Here is a 19,870-nt window from a genome sequence, read left to right on the forward strand (position 1 = left end):
ACAGTGTGGACAACGTACAATTGTAAGCAGGAGTCCTGGGAGACAATGGACTCTAGCCGCTCAGTAGGACTCCCTTTGACCTCTGCTCACTGCTCCCTTTGACCTCTGCGTTAACCTAGAGATTCCTTTCTTCTTTCTCTTAGGTAACTCTGAATTTGAAGATTCTATTACCACATTTTTATTAGCTTTGATAAGCTGGTATTATTCACACAATCACATTTCTTGTTGGAGCTATTTATTCATAGACACTTAGAGGTGTCTTAGCAGTTGTTATCTATTCATTTCCATTACCCCTCACACATGCCTTCTTACACATGTGCACATGCACATGCAAGCACACATGTGCACACAAGAACAATGACATGGGTGGTGTTTGGTGTTTCTTTCTTTTTTTAAAAAATTTTTATTCATTCATTTATTTTTAATTCAACAGAGAGAGAAACACTGAGAAAGAAAGAGAAAGAGGGGAAGCAAGAAAGCAAGCCACCAGGTCTGGGACTCGAACCGTGGTCAGCCATGTGGGAATGTCTAGCAATCCCCCAGGGACTCGAACCGTGGTCAGCCATGTGTGAATGTCCAGCGCTTTACTACTATGCCACCTGCTGTTCCCTGAGGGATGGCTATGCTGCAATCCTTTCTTCTCCACTCTCTATGGATTTGTGCTTACATGCACACATACCCAGTATGATTTTTAAGCACTCTATGGATTTGTGCTTACATGCACACACACCCAGTATGATTTTTTAAGCCGCTGGGTCTGGGACTGTGCACAATTGGCCATGGGAGTCCAGCTACCTTTACCCTTGTGCTGCTGGCTGGGTCTGGGACCGTGCACAACTGGCCATGTGGAGTCCAGCTACCTTTACCCTTGTGCTGCTGGCTGGCCACATAGTTGGTGTTTCTATGTATTAGTGGTTTTAAGCAAATCCTTGACTATCTTTTTCTTTGTATAGGGGCACATTTGCTCATAGCTTTGGTTGAACCTTAGCTGAAATTCCCAGGTTGCTTGGAATAAGAGAGAAAAAAAGACTCTGTTGGAACTAGAAAGTCAATTTGGATTCATCATTCACAAAGTTGTCTTTTTCCTCCTAGAAAGTTTCTTCCAACCCATATCCGTTGACCCTCGTGGTGGTTAAGTCAAAATTTGTGTATTTCTAATTCATAATCCTCCTGCTGCTTAGAAAAAGAAATGATAGAGGAAATCCTAATTGTTCTCCCACAGAGCTTCAGGAGAATAAACATGCTTGGCAGCGTATGCTAATGAAGTCATAAGTGCCAGGGAAAGAATGATAATCCTTGGCCTTTAAAAATGTAATGAGCAGATTTTGTTTATTTAATTTAAGAAAAAAGTTGAATTGCTCATTTTGTAAGCCAATCACATCAACTTAATGGAATTTTTATTTATTTTTCTGATGTGTTTTTTATTTCCCAAGCTTTCTGAATTGGTGCTTTGTCTCTTTGTTCCTCCCTGAGGCACACACTTTAGGGGTAGATTTTAAACAGTTTCCACATAGATCTACACAGTCAGGTGAGATGATTTTCATGAAATGACAGTGCCACTACAGTGGTCATTGAGTGAGGATTTATCCACACTATTGAAACAAGGACTTCCCTTAAAGAATAAACTAGCTCAAAACCAGACAGTAAATAGGGAAACACAGGCCCAGGTAAGGAAATGAGTGCTTAGCAGCTCAGCTCTGCATAGAGTCAGGGGGAAGGGCTGCTCCAACTTCATCTACAAAATGACTTGATGTCTAGTGATGTTTAACTCTCAATTGAAGGAATAGGTCTTGCTCACTCAGAAGAACATTTACAACAAAGTCTGCCTCACGCTTATGTTTTTTTCCCCTCAAACATTAGGAGGTTCCTGTCTGTTTTTCTTTATGAAATTTGCCATCACTGGTAATCAATCATAAATTATTTAAATGATTTATTTCTGGTTTTAGATATGAAGCAAGTATCAGATTTTCTCCTCTTTTTGAAACCTCAAAATTTCCCCAGAAATATTGGGGGGGGGGCGGCCATACAGCCAGGATCTGAATGTGTGTGTAAGCAGGGTATATTCATCTCAAAAGCATGGTTTTGAGCTACCTTTATACACGCTCTAGAGAACTGTCAAAACACTGGCACCTTAAGGATGCTGACCCAGAATAAATAGTAGAACTCTCTTGGCATGAATCTGAGCTCCAGCATTTTTTAAAGGTCCCCAGGTGACTACCTTGTGTAGACAAGGCAGAGAACCCCTGAATTAAAAAGTCCATTCACTAAAGGATGTTTGTAGCTCTGAGATATTCCCAGGAAAACAATTTGAGACGTACTGCAAACTGTGGAAGGTTCTTGGATGTTTGCAACACACATTTGTGTATCGTTTGTCCACATGACCTACAGTTAAGACACCTTCTGAGTTTTCTTTAACTTGGCTTTTTAAAATGACTTGACTATGAAACTTCTTTAATTCATATCTTGTCCACTAGCAGAACTTCTATTTGTCAGAGCACTTTAGGAAACACTGAACCAAATACACTGGGGATTTGAGACAGTTTCTATCTCTGAGATTCAATCTTCATTCTACTCTGTTCTACCAAGCAGCCTACAGTGTTGTCCCAGGGGTATCCCTCTGATTGCTTACAACATAAAGACTCCTACTGAACTCCTCTGGCAACGACATGAAGCCCATAGTCTTTTCCTTTTAAGAAACATTTCAAGACATCTCCATGAACATGACCTTGGAGCATCAGTCTATTATGAAATGCATGTTGTTTAGTGATGATAAATACCTGCTTTGAGGTAAACTAAGGATTTTCCATGTAGATGTAAACACATCTGTTTGCCTTTCTTTATAGATTACATTTCACAAGCAGCCCTTACAGTGCTACAGCATAGCTTTTTGGGAGAGAGAAATGACAAGGAGACTGAGGAGGGAGTGTTGCTTGAAAGGATTAGGGTACCCAAACTCAGAACTTCCAATCCAGGGACTCCTCTCTGAGAGGAGCCCTAGAGAACATGGGTTAGATGAGACAGAGGTAACTAATAATGCAAATTAAAACTTGGATATGGGGTCCAGGAGATGGCATAGTGCTTAAAGTGCTGGACTCTCATATGACGGATTGTGATTCGAGTCCTGGACCTGGTGACCTTAAAATCATGTACGGTGCATGTGTGTGTGCCCAAAATCCCAAGAGAAGCCCTGGACCTGGTGACCTTAAAATCATGTAGGGTGCATGTCTGTGTGCCCAAAATCCCAAGAGGAGAATGGAGAAGAAGGTATTGTGGCATGTCCATCCCCTCCCCCCCCGCAGGGGATGGTTTCTCACTTTCCCTCTCATTGTCCATCCCCCCACCCCCCAGGGGATGGTTTCTCACTTTCCCTCTCATTGTCTCATTCTGGGCTAGTCCATGTGCCCTATGACAAAACCAACCCAAACCAAAACAAACCCCCTAAAAACAAACCAAAAAAGCAACTTGGATATTTCTTTATCTTTTCTCAAATGTAGAGTTACCAAACATTGTCCTAAATTTTGCAATCAGTTACAGCCTTGAATACTCCTCAGAACGTATGTAATGAGTCACACGACCAGGGAGTTTTAAGTGGAGTTGCTTCTAAGATTTGCCTACCTGAATGCAGCATTATATTCTTGACTGCTGTCTTGAGATCGTTTGTTCTGTTACTTAACCAGTGCTTCCTGGCAGTGTTCATGTTCCATGTTCTGCACCAGATACTGGGGTCAGAGAAGGAACACAGATGGACAAGACCTAGACTCTTCTGAATGCCATCTAGCTTGTCTAATACAACTTCCTAAAGATACCCAGAGAGTTGGTAGCACAGGACTTGCAACAGGCAAGGAACAAAACGAAACAAAAAACATTTAAACAAAGTTGCAACTATGGAAAGGGTATTGTACCTAGTTTATTACTAACATCTTAGTTACATAAACAATAAATGGCACATTCTATGAAATGCAATGCAATATCCATATTTTGAGCAACTAGCTCTTCAAAGAGCTTGTGAATTCCTTAGTCTAGCTATAAAGAAAGGACATATCCCATTGTTGGCCAAATCCATATCTGGTTCTGTAGAGTTCTGGAAACTACCATCTTCTATTATTCACAAATCATAGTCTGTGTAGAACTCCATCACCTCACCTTGTGCTGAAATGTTTTCCTTCTTTCATTGTAGATTTTAAATCAGAAAATGTAGGTATCTAAATTCTCAGTAGTTTCTGAAATTCGGACTTAAATGTAGAGTCTTGACCCAGCCATGATGGCTCAGGTCATAGGGTCACAGCTGCATGATGCTGGAGAACACATGGGAGAGAAAAGACAATGGTGTGGTGGTTGGGGTTCTTGACCTTCACATGGTGGACTATGGTTCATGTCCCAGAAGCAGCTTACTCTCACTTTCCCTCTCTCTCTCCCTCTGGTAAACACATGTGCTCTATAACAAATGAAAAAATAATAATAGCAAATAAAATTGAATAATTAAAAAAAAGAACATATGGAAAAGCTCCATGTTTGGGTCCCAGTTTGACTTGAACACACTGGGTGCACACACTGGTGTGCCTGTGATCATGGCTGGTTGAAAGGATCTGGGGGGAGAACTGTGGCATGAGAAAGCCTTGTCAAGGATGTCTCTACTCCCTCTGGACATAAATTAATAAACTTGCAAACTATACCAAATCTTCATTAAATATATTTCTACGGATTTTATTGCAATGATTTGTCTTTGGAAAGAATTAGTAAGTTTCCTCCTCCTCCAATGTGAGTGCTGCAAGACTGCCTGCCGCAGATGGCTGCCCTCCAGTGGGTAGAACAGAGGGTCTTTACTCTGTGTTAGTGACATTTTAAGTCACGAGAGATGCCTACAGACTTGACTTTTGGCAAGAAACACTGCCAGACTGGATATGCTCTCAGAAAGGCTCATGCTCTTTACAAAATTCATTGATTATGTGATACTTCCTGTAAAGCAATAAAAAGAGTTTCCATGCTATAAAAGCTCCTTCCTTAACAATTTGCCTTCTTTATTTTCATTACCTATTGGCTGCAGTCTCTTTCAGCAGAAGATTGGAAACCTGCACCCTATCTGGCTATAGGGCCAGAAGGGGATGAACAGGTGTAGGGGGTATTGGTGGGTCCAGGGTGGAGCAGGTGTAGGGCAGAGACATGTTCCTGATGACTAAGGAGATAACATTGTCCCAACTAAGCCTTGTTACTGTCCTGTCAGGAATTGTATTTACGTTCTAAGACTTCACACTTAACAGCTGTTTATCATCTATCTATCTATCTATCTATCTATCTATCTATCTATCTATCTATCCACATGTATGTATCTATCAATCTACTATATAAACTATATATGTTTGTGTGTGTATACACCTATAAAATTCCCATGTACCTTGTGTTAAGATTGCACACAGGTTCCGAGGATAAGCAGGCCTGTTTAAAAAGCAACTCTGTTCTAAGCCATGAAATTTTAGACAAGTTAGCTAGGCTCCTTATAATTCATCTTCCGATTTACAAAACAGGAATAATAATATTCCCTAATTCATGGGGCTGTTTGGAGATAATTCATGTATAGAATAGTGACTTAAATGCAGATAATTATAATTTTATTATTGGTACCATTATTATGAGTAATTTAATCCCTGTACTGTGACAACTCATTAAACCAAGTATCTAGGGTCATTAATCCTCAGTTCAAACATAAGCAATGCAGCATGGTAGAGAAAGGCAGATTGTTCTAGAAGTCGAACATTCCAGAATTGACTCTAACCAGTCTATTTACAGAACAAGGCTTGTTTCTTCCTTCATAAAATGGTATAATCATACTATATTGCATATTCCCAAGGACATTGTGACAAACACTCCATATGAGAAATAAATATATTTTCCATAAATGTAAAAAGGCTCTGGTAATTTAGATGTAATTTTCATGATGTTGTACCCTTGTCACAGTTTGTTTAGAACAGAGCAGAGTACACTGTGCTAAAAGAAGAACATCCTTTACATATATATTTTTTAAAATGTGCTTAAATGCATTCCTAAAACACATATTGGTAAATAGTGATATCGTCATTCATGATCTCAGCAAGAAGCATGGGTTGGTGCAGGGTTACAAACTGGAAGCTGCAAAGTAAAATTTGTTTACAGTCATGTTTATCTGACATGTACAGGATGACTAAGATAAAAAACATGGCAGATTTTGAATAAATATGTGGATATTTTATACTTTCCCCCCCAAAATTATAAAATTGTTTTTCTGAAAGGCGTTCAAGTTGACTTTTATCTCCATAGCTTTTTCCCTAGTCCTAATCACTATCTTCTCTTACCTGGATTATGCATTAAGCCTCTGAGCTTCTTTTCTCACTCCCTGCTCCCATTAGCAACAGGGAAGTTGGTTCATACCATGTCACCATTGTGTTCAAGACCTGAAAAAAGTTCAGTCATTACCTTAACATGAAAAAAATGGAGAGACTTGATTAGTGGCATTGCCAATTTCCATGGTGTAAATATTTCAACAGTAGCCAATATCAAGGTATCAATGTGAAGTCACATTGGAGTTGGGAAGACATGTGCATAAGAAGTTCTGCCAAGCCAGTGTGATCCAGGTCCAGCACATAACTAGGAAATGCTTCAGTGACTTCTCAAGACACTTTAAAGTGAAGTCCTTACAATGACCATGAATCAAGTGTACATTTCCAGTCATCTCTTTGACCTCACCTCCAACTCTACACCCTTCTTACTAGTTTCAATTTCTTTACTACTCAACTGTTTAATTTGTAAAATACACATGGGCCTATTGGAAATCATCCTATAAAATGCATGGCAGCATTCAGCAGACCTAAGAAGAAAAATATTTCATAAACTCAAGTTGGGAGGAATATTAGCAGTTCCCCTCAAGGGAATGTGACAGAGAAGAGTATCTTTTACTGAGCTAGACAAATTACTCAATGATTCTGTGTCTGCACAAAACTGGATGTGAACCAAAGTTTCTGTCACCTGACTTACTGTGAATAGCCTCTATCTCTCTGCAGGGAAAGGGGAAGTATTACTTTGCCTGACTTTGAAGATGACTTAATAAGGCAAGAATGAATCAGTCGCCATGTGTATTTAGTTACATTAAGTCCCATCCATTGAGCAGATTCAGTCACTCATACTTTACTCTGAGGTGACCACCAGTTCTGCTGGATTTACCTTCTTGTCCCAGTTAGCCTTTTATTTCGATTGCCTCTTGGCTTTGGAAGAAAGATACCAGATTCTGAGATATGAAATTCCATTTCTCCTGGAAAATCAGGTCCTCAAGAGGCTGAGAAAGAAAATGATTTGTATGTAGGCCTTCCATATGTGTTTGCCATCTCAAGGTATGATTTCACGTCTTTGTGTTTTTTCTGAGCTTGATATTGTCTAGGGGATGTATTTACTCCCAATGATAATGATGCTTTGGGAATAGAAGTGGGATAGAAGGAAGAGGTGGACTAGATTTGTGACTCCTCACAGAGCTTGGGCATACAATGCAGCTGTATTTGCACAGGAATGTTAAATATATTTGAGTTGTTAGGAAAGTCATTATGCATTTTTGCCTAGAAAAACAGAAAAATGTGTCATGATTTTCTCAGCAACCTAATGAAACATAAAAAAACCTATATAGCTTATGTATATTCCTTATCCTATTAAAACTAAAAAGGAATTACATTAGCCAAAAACCATGCATTGACTTTATGCAGACTCTTTGAATTTGGCAAAAATGTATTAAAGCTATTTCATTTGCCTATCATTCTGAATTAAATTTATCAAATTAAATTAATGAACTCATTGCATGAAGTTTATACATGTGCTTATTTTAATAATTTATAAGGCTAACGTTATAGCTTAGTGGTTAAGGGAACCAAAACACTCACGGATGATTACAGTTTGAATCCTGGCCTTGGAAGCTACAAAAACATACTGGCTCATGTATGTGCATGCTCAAAGTCATGATGGGATGAAGAGATGGAGGAGGAAAGATTGAGGCGTAACTATGGAGGGGTGCTTTCTCCTCAACTCCACCCATCTCTTTGCTTCTCCCTGTCAAGTTCACATGCTCTCTGGCAATTAAAAAACTCATGTATTATGAAATAGATTGGGTCAGTAAATAGTGTAGAGGTTAGGCAGGGCTGAATCCCACATGGCCAATTGTGCAGTCTGAATCCTAGACTTGGCAGCTTGAAAAATACCGTGTGTGTGTGTGTGTGTGTGTGTGTGTGTGTGTACGCCCAACATTCAGAGAGAGAGTGGAGGAGAGGAATTGCAGTGTGGCCCTCCCCCTTGGGAGATACTTTCTCTGCCTCTGTCTATCTTCAGCAAGCACATAAGCCTGGTAGCAAATAAATACATAAATAAATATAAATATACTCATTATGCTGAAATTGTTTTCTAAATGTGTAGAACTATGGTGTGAACTATGGGGGTTACCATCAAGTACAAGAAAGATTACTGATTCCCTCCTCACCTCAAGAACTTTTACTTTTTTTTAGAGAGAGAGATTTTCGCTACAGGAGGCATGCCCTCACCAGAGAGACAGAGAGAGGGAAATCACCCCCTTAACTCTTACATTATTTGTGAAAAAAAATTTTTTTGAAATGAATTGGGGGGTTAAGATCTATTTTATTTGTACTTCTGGGGATTTAAGGTGTAAATAAATTAAAAGAAAAACTATCAGTGAGAACAATTGAACTCTAATAGAGGTGAATTGATCCTTCAAGAAAATATGCATTCTTCTTTCACTTGTACCTCCTCTAGAGGAGGTCCTCCCTGTGTCTCTCTCCATGTCACTCTATTTTCTTTGTAGTGTCACATCTTGTCTTCTTTTGAATGACCAAAACTCAGCACTATCTGGCAGAGTTAGGTCTTCAGTAATTATTGGTGAAACTGATTAATTAATCAGATATTAATTAATTAGGTGATTAATTAGATATTAATCAGGTGTCTGTATTTTGATGTGTCATCAGCAGAGAATAGATATTGGTGAGTATCGTAACAGAAAGTAAAATTGAAGGTGTATACTGTTGCTACATTACAACTTTTTAAAAAAAAAAATTAACAACTTTACTTGTTTGCTTTTTTAAAACTGCTGTACATATTTATGGGATATAGTGCGATTTTTCAATATAAGCATCCAATGTGTAATAATTAAATCTGGACAGTAAGCATCCATCATTTCAAACATTCATCATTACTGTGAGTTGTGAATATTCAAAATCTGTTCTTCTAGTTCTTAAGAATCAAGGAAATATTCCCTTTACAGGGATGCTCAGTTGACTGACCTAAAAATGCTGTGACAGATACGCGGGAGAAGACTAGAGACCAAATCTGGCCTGTCAATGAGGTCATCTGTACAAATAATGATGATGGTTTCGCCTGCTCTTACCCTGAAACAACTGCTCTTGACCTGCACATTGGACTGACTTACACTCATCACATTAACACTTCCTTCAAGGACAAGGGCATTGAGGGTGCCTGCCGGGAAGGGAAAATAATGAGTTTAAGCTGCATATGGAAAGACAAGATTTATAGAAATTGAGGAACATGGAGAGGATGGTAGGACCAATGGATAAAAGTTTCCAAAAGAGGGTCAAAGGAGAGCTGAGGTTGAAAAAACAGAAGAAGGAAGCTGAAAACACAGTGTCGGTAGTCAATGGTACAGATGCTTAACTGAGGTTATGAAGGGAGTGAAGTTATTGGTAATCAAAAGGTCCAGGTTATGACAATGAGAAGGGTGATTAAGATGGGGGTAGCCATGGAGAAGATACCTTTGAGGAGAAAATTTAAAGAAATAGTGGCCAGGGAATGCGCATATAGTTAGCACTGTGTCTTACATATGCCTAAATTAGCCCGCTACTTAAAATTTGGATATTCTTTTTTTAAAACTGAATGAGTTGCAAAGAAAAATTCTCTTGGTGATTTTTCGTTTTGTTTTGTTTTTGCTATAGGGTGTGTGCACTCACCAGAGAGATAGATAGATAGAGAGAGAGAGAGAGAGAGAGAGAGAGAGAGAAAGTGAGAAATCACCCTCCCACCCCCCCCAGGGAAGATTGCCACACTGCAATCACTTTTTTTCCAGTCTTCTCTTGGGAGTTTGGGCACACATGCATGTGAGCCCAGTGTGATTTCCAGGATTCAAACCATGTAGCTGGCTATGGTGATCCAATGTCTTAAACTCCATACTGCCTGCTGGCCCAGTGTCTCTTACCTATGCGTAAGTCTTATGTTTCCCAAGATTTGCAAACTCTAAGAGAAAATGGAAGTAGATGTTCATAAATAATAGTTATAAAGAGAAAAAAGCTAAACCAAAATGAAAAAGGAAAAACAAAACATAACAAAAACTTTTGCTGAAGAATCATTGAGTTAATTGTCTCTCTTATGGTGAACCATGCTTCAGGAAATAAGAAATCCCCTTTTCAATATGGTAACCATGAAACCACGATGTCACATTTCTCTGGTCTCCTTAGCTGTGTGTAAGAAGGCTTTATTTTAGTAGGGTAGAGCTTCAATTTAAATGTTCCTTCTAGTAAACTGTACACCCTGAGGGGTACGTATCTTTCCTGTGTAGCACTGGCTTATTGTGCAGTCTTGTGCAACAAATAAGAGATGATAAATATTATAATGAGGTCCACTAAGATATTGAATCCATTATAATGGGGAAATTGTTTCTTTTTATTGTAAGATGCACTGTGGGCATTAAAACTGTTGCTAATATGTTGTGATAATAGCTTTTAATTTGTTATGAATAAAGATGTGTAGGAGGAGATGCGGTTTGATCAAAGGCAAATTTTAACACTGGACCCTCAAGCCCCTTAGGGCTACAGCATAAAGTAGATAATCCAAGTGTTCACATTGACACAGAGCATGAGATTCAATTATTTTGTCTGAAAGAAACCAATCAGGGAAAGTGCTGTTCCCGGAAAGCCTTTCTGGAAAAGCATTCGGGCCTCCATGAAGGCCGTCTATGCATCCATATTTCAATCTATCATATTCTTACATTCGGGTGCATTAAGCAGATGTACAACCTGTTGTTCCTGAGGACAGCATAGTGGCCCCTCCATAATTAATGCTGAGCGTGTGGTTTTTAAGCAGTATTTCTGGTGAGTTACATTTACATGCCACTCTGATGATATGAATGACGGATTGAAGCTTGGTTTTTAGAAATATAGGCATGATTTTCTTAAAAATATAGACTTTGAAAATGCTAGGATGCATAGTTCTCAGCTTTATCAATTTGTTGAGGTACTATGTGCAGTAAGAAAGGTTTGGGAATGCTATTTGTGGTTAAATAGAAAAAAATACATTTAACAAATAAAACCTGACATTGGCTTACGTTCTCATTTTAATCCCACAAATATCCTCAGGGGTCACTGAGGAAGTATGACTACCCCATTTGATAGAGAAATTAATCTCTTTGGAGATGAAATCACTCATAGTCACACAATGATTTAGGAGCAGGGCTAAAAGCATAATTTCCTAACCAGGGTAGAAAAAATATGCATGTGTAATAAGGGGGCTCTTGTGTGCGTGTGTACTATTCGTAGTGTCTTATATAGACACTCGGATTGCAGGATTTTGATGTTTTCTTTCTGTTTTCAGATACTTCATGGAAAAAGAATGAGTCTATTATTCAATTGTGGATCCTGAGCTCAGTTTTTTTTAGAGATGGGGAATTTCTAGATGACCTAATGCACTTATTCTCTCTATTTCACTTTGTATCTTTACTTCCTTCCAAACCAAATTTCTATGTTTGAAAAAATATGGTCTGCCACACTGATGTCATTAAAACAAAACATCTGGGCAGTTGCGATCCTTTAATATGTTGTGGAAAATGAGTTAAAATAGTTAACTGTATATTCTTTTTAATATAGATCTGAATTTAATTTAAATCCCTAAACATTTCCATGTTACTTCTAATGCTCAAAAAAGCATATTAGATGCCATGGGAGTCAAAGTAATGTACAAAATTTGATCATCATCTTCAAAAATTTTATAATCTTGAGTTTAGAAATAATAACTGTAAAAAAGGTTCAAACTGAAAAAGAATTTATTTATTAGAAAGTGGGCTTGCACAAAATGTGGCAGTTAATTTAGGCCCTGACTAACTTGATTTTTTTTTTTTTTCAAATGGATATGTAGTTCGAAGGAGAAAGAATCCCAGGGGAACTGAATTATGTGAGTGGATAATGGAGCTAGATCATACGAAGCCTCAGTTGCCTTACAGAGATTACTAGACTCTTGTTAGGGGTAATCTTGAAGACCTAAAGAAAGGGTAGTAATGTATTTCTACTTCAGGGATTTTTAATTTTTTTTGTATTGACTGTATTGCTATTGGAGATAGAGAATCTCAGTAAGAATATCACTTAGTGACCAATGTCAAAATTTAATAAAAGCCTTGTAGGTGGTTTAGAAAATTTAGTACAGAAGTGAAAACCAGATAGAAGAAAGACTGATTGACCAACTGATGTGTGTGTATATAGGACAAAAATAGATGCCATATTATTTCAAAATTTTGGTCTCTGTGACTGAAAGAAAGATGATACTATTGAGGACAAAATTTCAATAAAGTGAACAGGAAGGTGATGATGATTTTTAGAATGTGTTGACCTTGAATGTCCCAAAGGAAAGTCCACTCAGAAGTGTCTAATATTTTGGAAGGAAGACAAATATAAGCCTCTGAATGTGGATAACAGTGAAATATTAGATTTTAAAATCTCGTAAATGGGATAGTATTGAAGTTAGCATTGAAACCTTAAAAACTGATATTTCTCAAGAACAAGTTCAAAGAAATGAGAATAATGGAAATAGAAACTTGCTCTACTGATGCTCGAGAAGTAAGAAAAGAAGACAGTGAAGATATAGCATGTAGGAACCATAAAAAAGATGCAAAAACAGGAGAGAACAGTATCAGGGGAGCCAGGAAAATGGGATGTTCCAGAAAAGAAGCTATGGTCTAGAAGAAAGAAAGACGGTCTTAAAGGATTGAGAAAAATCTGGGCAAAATAAAAAGAAAACATCCATATTATGTAATTAACAAAGAAAAGGTGATGTTTAAGTATACCATTTCAATAGATTCTTTGATAGGAGAAGTCTGAGTACAAAAGGTACAGAGACAAAGAGGCTTATAAAACAGTCACAAAAGATGAAACCAAACTTGTGAGACTTTTGACACTTTTTAAAAGATTTATTGCAGGAGCTAACAATATATCAAGCACAAAATTTCCTAATAAATTTTTGTGGATTAACGATAAATTGGTGGTGATCAGCAGATGGTGTAATGGTTACTTCGTTGGACTCCCACATAGTTGACCACCATTCAAGTCCCGTACCGAGCGGCTTAAAACTTAGTCCAGGTGCATCTATATGTGTGCCCAAGATCCCAAGGGGAAAAAGGAAGAGAAAGAATTAGGATGTGTCCATTCCCCCAACCCTGAAGTGGATGGTGATTTCTCACTTTCTGTCTCTTTCTTTCTCTCCAGTGAGCACATATGCAAAAATCTCTCTTAAGAAAATGAATGAATGAATGGAGCTAGCAGGTGGCATGGCAGTTAAGGTGCTAGACTCCCATGTGACTACCACAGTTCAGGTCCCAGACCTGAACTTGCTTTATCTCTCTCTCTCTCTCTCTGCTCAAATTAAATAACAATAATAATTAATAAAATTAAATAAATAATTCTTTTTAAAAATGAGTGAAGGATGTAGTGATAATAGAGAATAGAGGGATGAAGAAAGGAAGGAAAGAAGAAAAAATGGCAGGGGAGGAGACAGGAAGAAAGGGAGAGAGAGGAATAAAGAGAGTAAGAATGAGCAAGATGGGGCAGCTGCTCCCAATTGTTTGGCTAAGAGTATTTCTAAATACAGGGGAGTCAGGAATCATTTGCATTGCTGATGAAAATAAGCCAACTGAAAGTGAAAAGGAGTCACCATGTATTTAGGTGAGAGAAAAAGAATGAGAAAACCAAAGAAAGGATATAGTAAATAATGTAGAAAAATTCAGAGACAAAGAGGGAAAATATTTGGAGGGCAACTTTCTTCCTTGTGAATCCAATGTTCAGGGGCTATGTTGGTGGAGGAGTGGGCTTTGGTTGACCAGAACGAGATGTCTTAAAGCTTTGAAACAGCTGTGATGAGATACATATCACTTGTAGCTACCACATTAACTAACCTCTTAAGGGTAACCTTAAGTTGCACTCATGATGTGGAAAGAAACTGGATTCATTATATTTTGATATGGAAGATGAAATATTAATGTACTTTTATTTCTTTAAGTTTGTTTATTTTTTATTCATTTATCTATTGGGTTGACGGAAAAGTCATGACTCACTTTTGCATCAAAAAACAGAAAAAAATACATTATGACTTTTCTGGTGACCTGATATTTTATGGAAAATAAAAAAAAGAGAGAGACATTGTGATATTCCCCTCAGCCTCCAGGTACATGAAATACAGGTGCCTATAAGCACATCTGGAGGACTACTGGGGATCTGAACCAGGGCCTCCCATGTGGCTCTGGGATCATGCAGCAATGCCCTATTGCCTGGGCCATGACAGCTTGACAAACTTTTATTTATTGATAACTCATTTTTATGATTCTAAAGATGCATAGCTAGAATTTCCAGATTTTTTTGAGTCATAATTTTCCCTTTTACTCCCATGACTCTCTTTAAATTGCACAATACTTCTAAGATCTTAGAAGAATATCTTGATAGAAAGTGGATGAACATGGAAGAGTTGTTGCTGAGTAAAGCAAGTCAGGCTATGAAAGAGACACATTGTATGTCTCCACTTAACATATACCCACTCTCCGTACTTTGTGGTAGAGACTGAAAGATGGAAGACATAAAAGCATTAAAAATTGTTATAGATACTAGAGACAAAGTGGAAGGAGAATGTAGCAGGGGACAAGTACAAGAAAGGAAATTTGGGGAAAAAATGGAGAGGTAAGATACTTGTGGGACACAAATATGGTTTATTATCTGCTGATGAGGATGTTTATACTGGTTTATTATCTGTCAACTGAACTGAGATGTATATCATTCTGGGTAAAGTCTCTTTACAGTCTAAATGATGTATAGTGATCGAATGTATAAATAATAATAATAAAACATTTTATAAAAAAAAAAGATTTTGGAAGGAACAGTCCTCTGTGTGCAAATATTCTACATGCCCCAATATTTTCTATAAAAATCTGTGAAATTTCCTTTTGTCCAAGTGGGGGACCATTATCAGAAGATGCACATATTTCAAATGTTTAGGAAGGGTAAGTGACTTACACTTAAGACAGAGCTGACATTAAAGTTTTTTGTTTTTTGTTTTTCCCCAGTCCTCTGATTTTGTCTGGCAGACCATACCATCTCTCTGCTAGAAGGTCAATGAATGAATGGCAATGTGCTTGGGAGATTTACAGATTCCAAGAGACGTTTTCGTTTTTTTTCTGACTGTGAAATTTTATGCCAGAAATAACTTTGGGTCATATTAATTCTTTCCTGCCAATATTATGCAGGACACAGATTCTGCACAATGGGGTATATATTTTACTAGTTTTACACACTAAAGAATGAAGGAAGCAGTCAGTGGTGGTGTCATTATCTAATTCTGGGTCATAGGTGGTCATCTGAGTTGGAAAAGTCACCAGTTACCTTATTTCAGATATGATATTTCAGAAGGAAAATACACTGAAATTGCAGTGAGAAGCATGGCATCTGCTGTTTTCTTGAATTGTTTGGCTCTTCTCTGAATCTGGGCCATTACCATGCATGTTATTACCACCAGCAAAATATGTTCTCCCTTTGGGACCATTTCTACACTGCTCTAAGGTTTGAGAGCAAAACTCACAGACTCTCATAAGCACAAAGTTTAGACTCTAGAGCATAAGCATGTGGGCATGCCAAGAGTAACCTCTTGACCCTAGTATTCAGAATGCCATGGCTGTCAATCAAGATGTTTTACAATGTGAAAAGAGAATGAGAATCTATCTGGTGATTTGTTAAATTGAAATAGTTTAAAAGTTCCTAAACTATCTACAAACAATATGACAAGTAAATATTGATGGCTTCCATTCTGAAGTAACAACAATAAAACTAAAAAAAAAAAAAAAAAGAAAAGAAATTTATGTACCTGAAGTCATAGCACTTGTTTGTAATAAAACTAGAATTTTATGTGCAACTTGTCAATTTGACCATTGGGATATTTAACAATAACATTTCAACATATCATGATTTTTTTGTTTCATCAGTGAAAACAATCATCTAAAAACCATACCTGAGTTTTGAAGAGTCATCACAGCTTTCCTTTCAATGATAGTTTAAGAATGTTTAAGCTTGGGGGTAAGCAGATGGCATAATGGTTACATCACTGGACTCCCACATAGTCTTCTGCGGTTCAAGTTCCAGACCCAGCAACTTTAAACTCACACTGGGTACGTGTGTATGCATGCCCAAAATCCCGAAAGGAGAATGGAGAAGGGATTGTGGCGTGGCCATCACCCCTGGGCTCTGATTTCTCATTTTCTGTCTTTCTGTCCCTTTGGAGAACACAAGTGCCCTACAGAAAATGTCTCAAAAACAAAAAGGAATGCTTAAGCCTGAGGGCCATCAGGTGGCATAGTGGTTGAGGTGCTAAACTCCCACATAGTTAACTGCAGTTCGAATCCCAGACCCAGAGACTTGAAACTCACCAGGGCACATGTGCTTGTGTGTCAAAATCCCAAGAGGAGAATGGAGTAGAAGGCATTGTGGTGTGGCTGTACCCCTGTGGCGGGAGGGGGGGAGGGTATGATTTCTTGTCTCTCTGGTGAGTGCACGTGCCTTATAACAAAAACGTCTAAAAAAAAAAAAAAAAGAAAAGAAAGAAAGAAAAAAGAGGGCTTAAGCCTAAAATATTTTTTTTAAAAAAGGCTCCGAAATTATAACGTTTAAAAAAAAAAAAAAAAAAAAAAGAAAGAAAGAAAAAAGAGGGCTTAAGCCTAAAATATTTTTTTTAAAAAAGGCTCCGAAATTATCTAGCCATTTTTATGGTTGTATCTTTTCTTCTCTTCCACTATCCCTCTCTACTTTCCACTTGCTGCAAAGAAGTCATGGGCTGAGCCCTCAGGGGTCTCATTCGTAATGGGGGTGACCACCTTACAGATGATGAGTGAGGAGTGTGATGAAAGTGGCGCTCTAACATGAAGAAGCAGAGTGCTGTGACAGCCCAGAGATGACCACTGCCATCAGGCTGGAGAAAACCTGGCTTACTGTGCAAGGTTTTCTCAAGAAACATCGGAGCTGAGTTATAAATCTAATTTAGCCAAAGGAATAAGTTCAGACCAGGAGTGCAGCGTGACTGCTAGCTGAGGTTGCCATGACTGCTTTTCTGACTTCAGATCTCATCATCACATTGGGCATATGGTTTATCTTGAATTTTATCTTTTAATCAACAACAAGGAATAAGGTTAAGGTGTGAACCTTTTATATTAAAAAAGGAAGAATAGTGCAAAGGACACCAGGTATAGAATCCAGATCTTAAAAGACTGAGCATCATACGAACGTTTGGATTTTTAGTCAGAAGAAATGGAAAAGCTATCAAAGGGTTTTAATTTAGAGGGTGACATGAGCAAATCTGCATTTAGAAGGATAAATCTGGCAGCACTGTGGAGAAATACCAGCTCAGAGGCAATTGCATTAACTTAGCCAAGGAGCGATGAGCGCCTAAACCAGAGCAGGGCAGCAGAGATGGAGAGGAGAGGATTAAGTTGATCCCTGCAGTCACATTACTGACTCTTGTCGCAGGGATGGGAATTAATAGTGTATGAGTATTCACAGATTTTTTTTCTTTCTCTCTCATCATAAATTAGGAAAATGGCAACTGAAACAAAAAGGTAGTAGAGAAGAATATCATTAAGTCATAACACTATCATCATCCTGGTGCTTATGACACTGTGAGTTATCCTTGAAGTATTCCTAAAGACATGTGTATGTGTTCATTCATTTAATAAGTACATATCAGTTGTTCCCCTTGAGCCAAGCACTGTTCCAGCTATTGAAAACATAGAGAAACAGGTTACAAGTAAGTTCTGCCCATATACCTCTGTAATTTCTCAAGAGATTGTCTGTACACAAATCCTCATTCCCTACTTCTCTCCCTCATCTGATGAAGTCATACTCATGCTCTGCATCAGCTGAAAAGCCACTTCCGTTCAGGGAACTTCCCAGACCTCCAGCAGTGGTTATGTCCTATAATTATTTTTCCATTGCACCTGCCTAGCACTTCCTCTGAGAGAACATCTGACCTCATGGAGTTGCATTCATACTAGTTCAATGGTCTCTGATTCCCTCTTAAGGATGGTGACCTCTCTGCTCTGTTCATTGCCTGACGAAGAGAGAGGACTTGAATATGTTGTTAATAAAGAGTGAGCAAATATATTAAATTCAGACTAGCCCATGGCCAGCTGGATTGCACATGGCAGAGCTTGTGTTTTGAGACCTGGATCCAGTGATTTGCAAAACACACTGGATACCTGTGCATACATGCTTACAATCCCAACAAGAGAGAGGAATGAAGGAGAAGAGATCGTGGTGTGACTATGCCCTTTGGAAGAGGGTGCTCGCTTGTTTTCTCTCTCTGTCTCTGTCTCTCTCTCTAGATATTGCATGCACTACCTGGCAAAATAATTTTTTAAAAAGATTAAATTCTTCAACACAGAGAATTGTTTTGTCCTCCTTAAAAATTATACCTATGGAAAGCTAAACCAATTATATTTTAAATCAGCATTGCATTAGTCCCTTCTGCTCAGGAAGTTCCAGGCCATTATATGTTAGCATTCTGTATTTCTAGCTTCTACTTCTAGATTTTAAAAAATGAGCCACATATGGTTAGCTAAACTCATTTCTAAAAACTTGGCAAGTTCTCAAGCCATAGTCAAGGCTTATGTCAGTTTTGAAGACACAAATGAAATACATTTTCCAGAACTTCCTCTTCTTTGGTTGAATTTTTGGAAAAGATCTCCCACGATGTGAACTTCTGTAAACTATGTTCTAAGCTGAATCTGAATATCATGATTTGAGTTATTTTCTGTATATCTTCTCTCCTTCAAGCCATGACACTTTAAGAAGCAGGGAAATCTTATTTGTGTATAGAAATAAGAAATGTTTAATTTTAGATTCCAAAATACCATAGAAAATAACATATGTTAATCTTAAAGACACTTGTCATGTTTTAAGCAAAAATAAGTCTCTTAAGGATGTTTCATAGAATTTATTCTGGCTTTAATAAGCATTATATTTCAGTCTTGACTTTAAAAATTCAGAAACGAATAAAATAAATCTTGATAGAATTTTTAAAAATCTCTTTATGTATACTTTGCTCTAACCATTTCACTTTATTATCATTATTATCAAGCATCAAAAAAAAATTAATGGCAATGATATTAGCCTCAAATTCTTGGTGAGAAGCACTTTGCAATGAGTAATAGCATGTTTGTTTTTCAAGCATAACTCCATAGCCATGATTACTCTAAACTCCATCTTTCGCAAAAATCTTAAATTATCATGGTGTTTGATGGAAATAACCATAAAATTAATTTAATAGATTTGCTGAAATCTATATTATATCCAACTGAAAATCATAGAAGAAAGGTTAAGTTCTTTATGGTTTTCCCTTTTCTTTCAATTTTTCTTTCTTCCTCCCATTTCAATTTGGAAATAACTTTGAATTTGAATTTGGAAATACACTTCCTTACAGTGCTGTCAAAGGCCCTTAACAAAAATAAGCAAAATTCATTTATATTGTTAAAATATGTTTTCTTTCATGATTCTCTAGGATGGAAATTTATTAATCAAATGCCTATTTTATAGTTGGCATAGAAAGATAAAAA

Source organism: Tupaia chinensis, unplaced genomic scaffold, assembly GCF_000334495.1.
Source record: "Tupaia chinensis unplaced genomic scaffold, TupChi_1.0 Scaffold000095_1, whole genome shotgun sequence".
Lineage (NCBI taxonomy): Eukaryota > Metazoa > Chordata > Mammalia > Scandentia > Tupaiidae > Tupaia > Tupaia belangeri.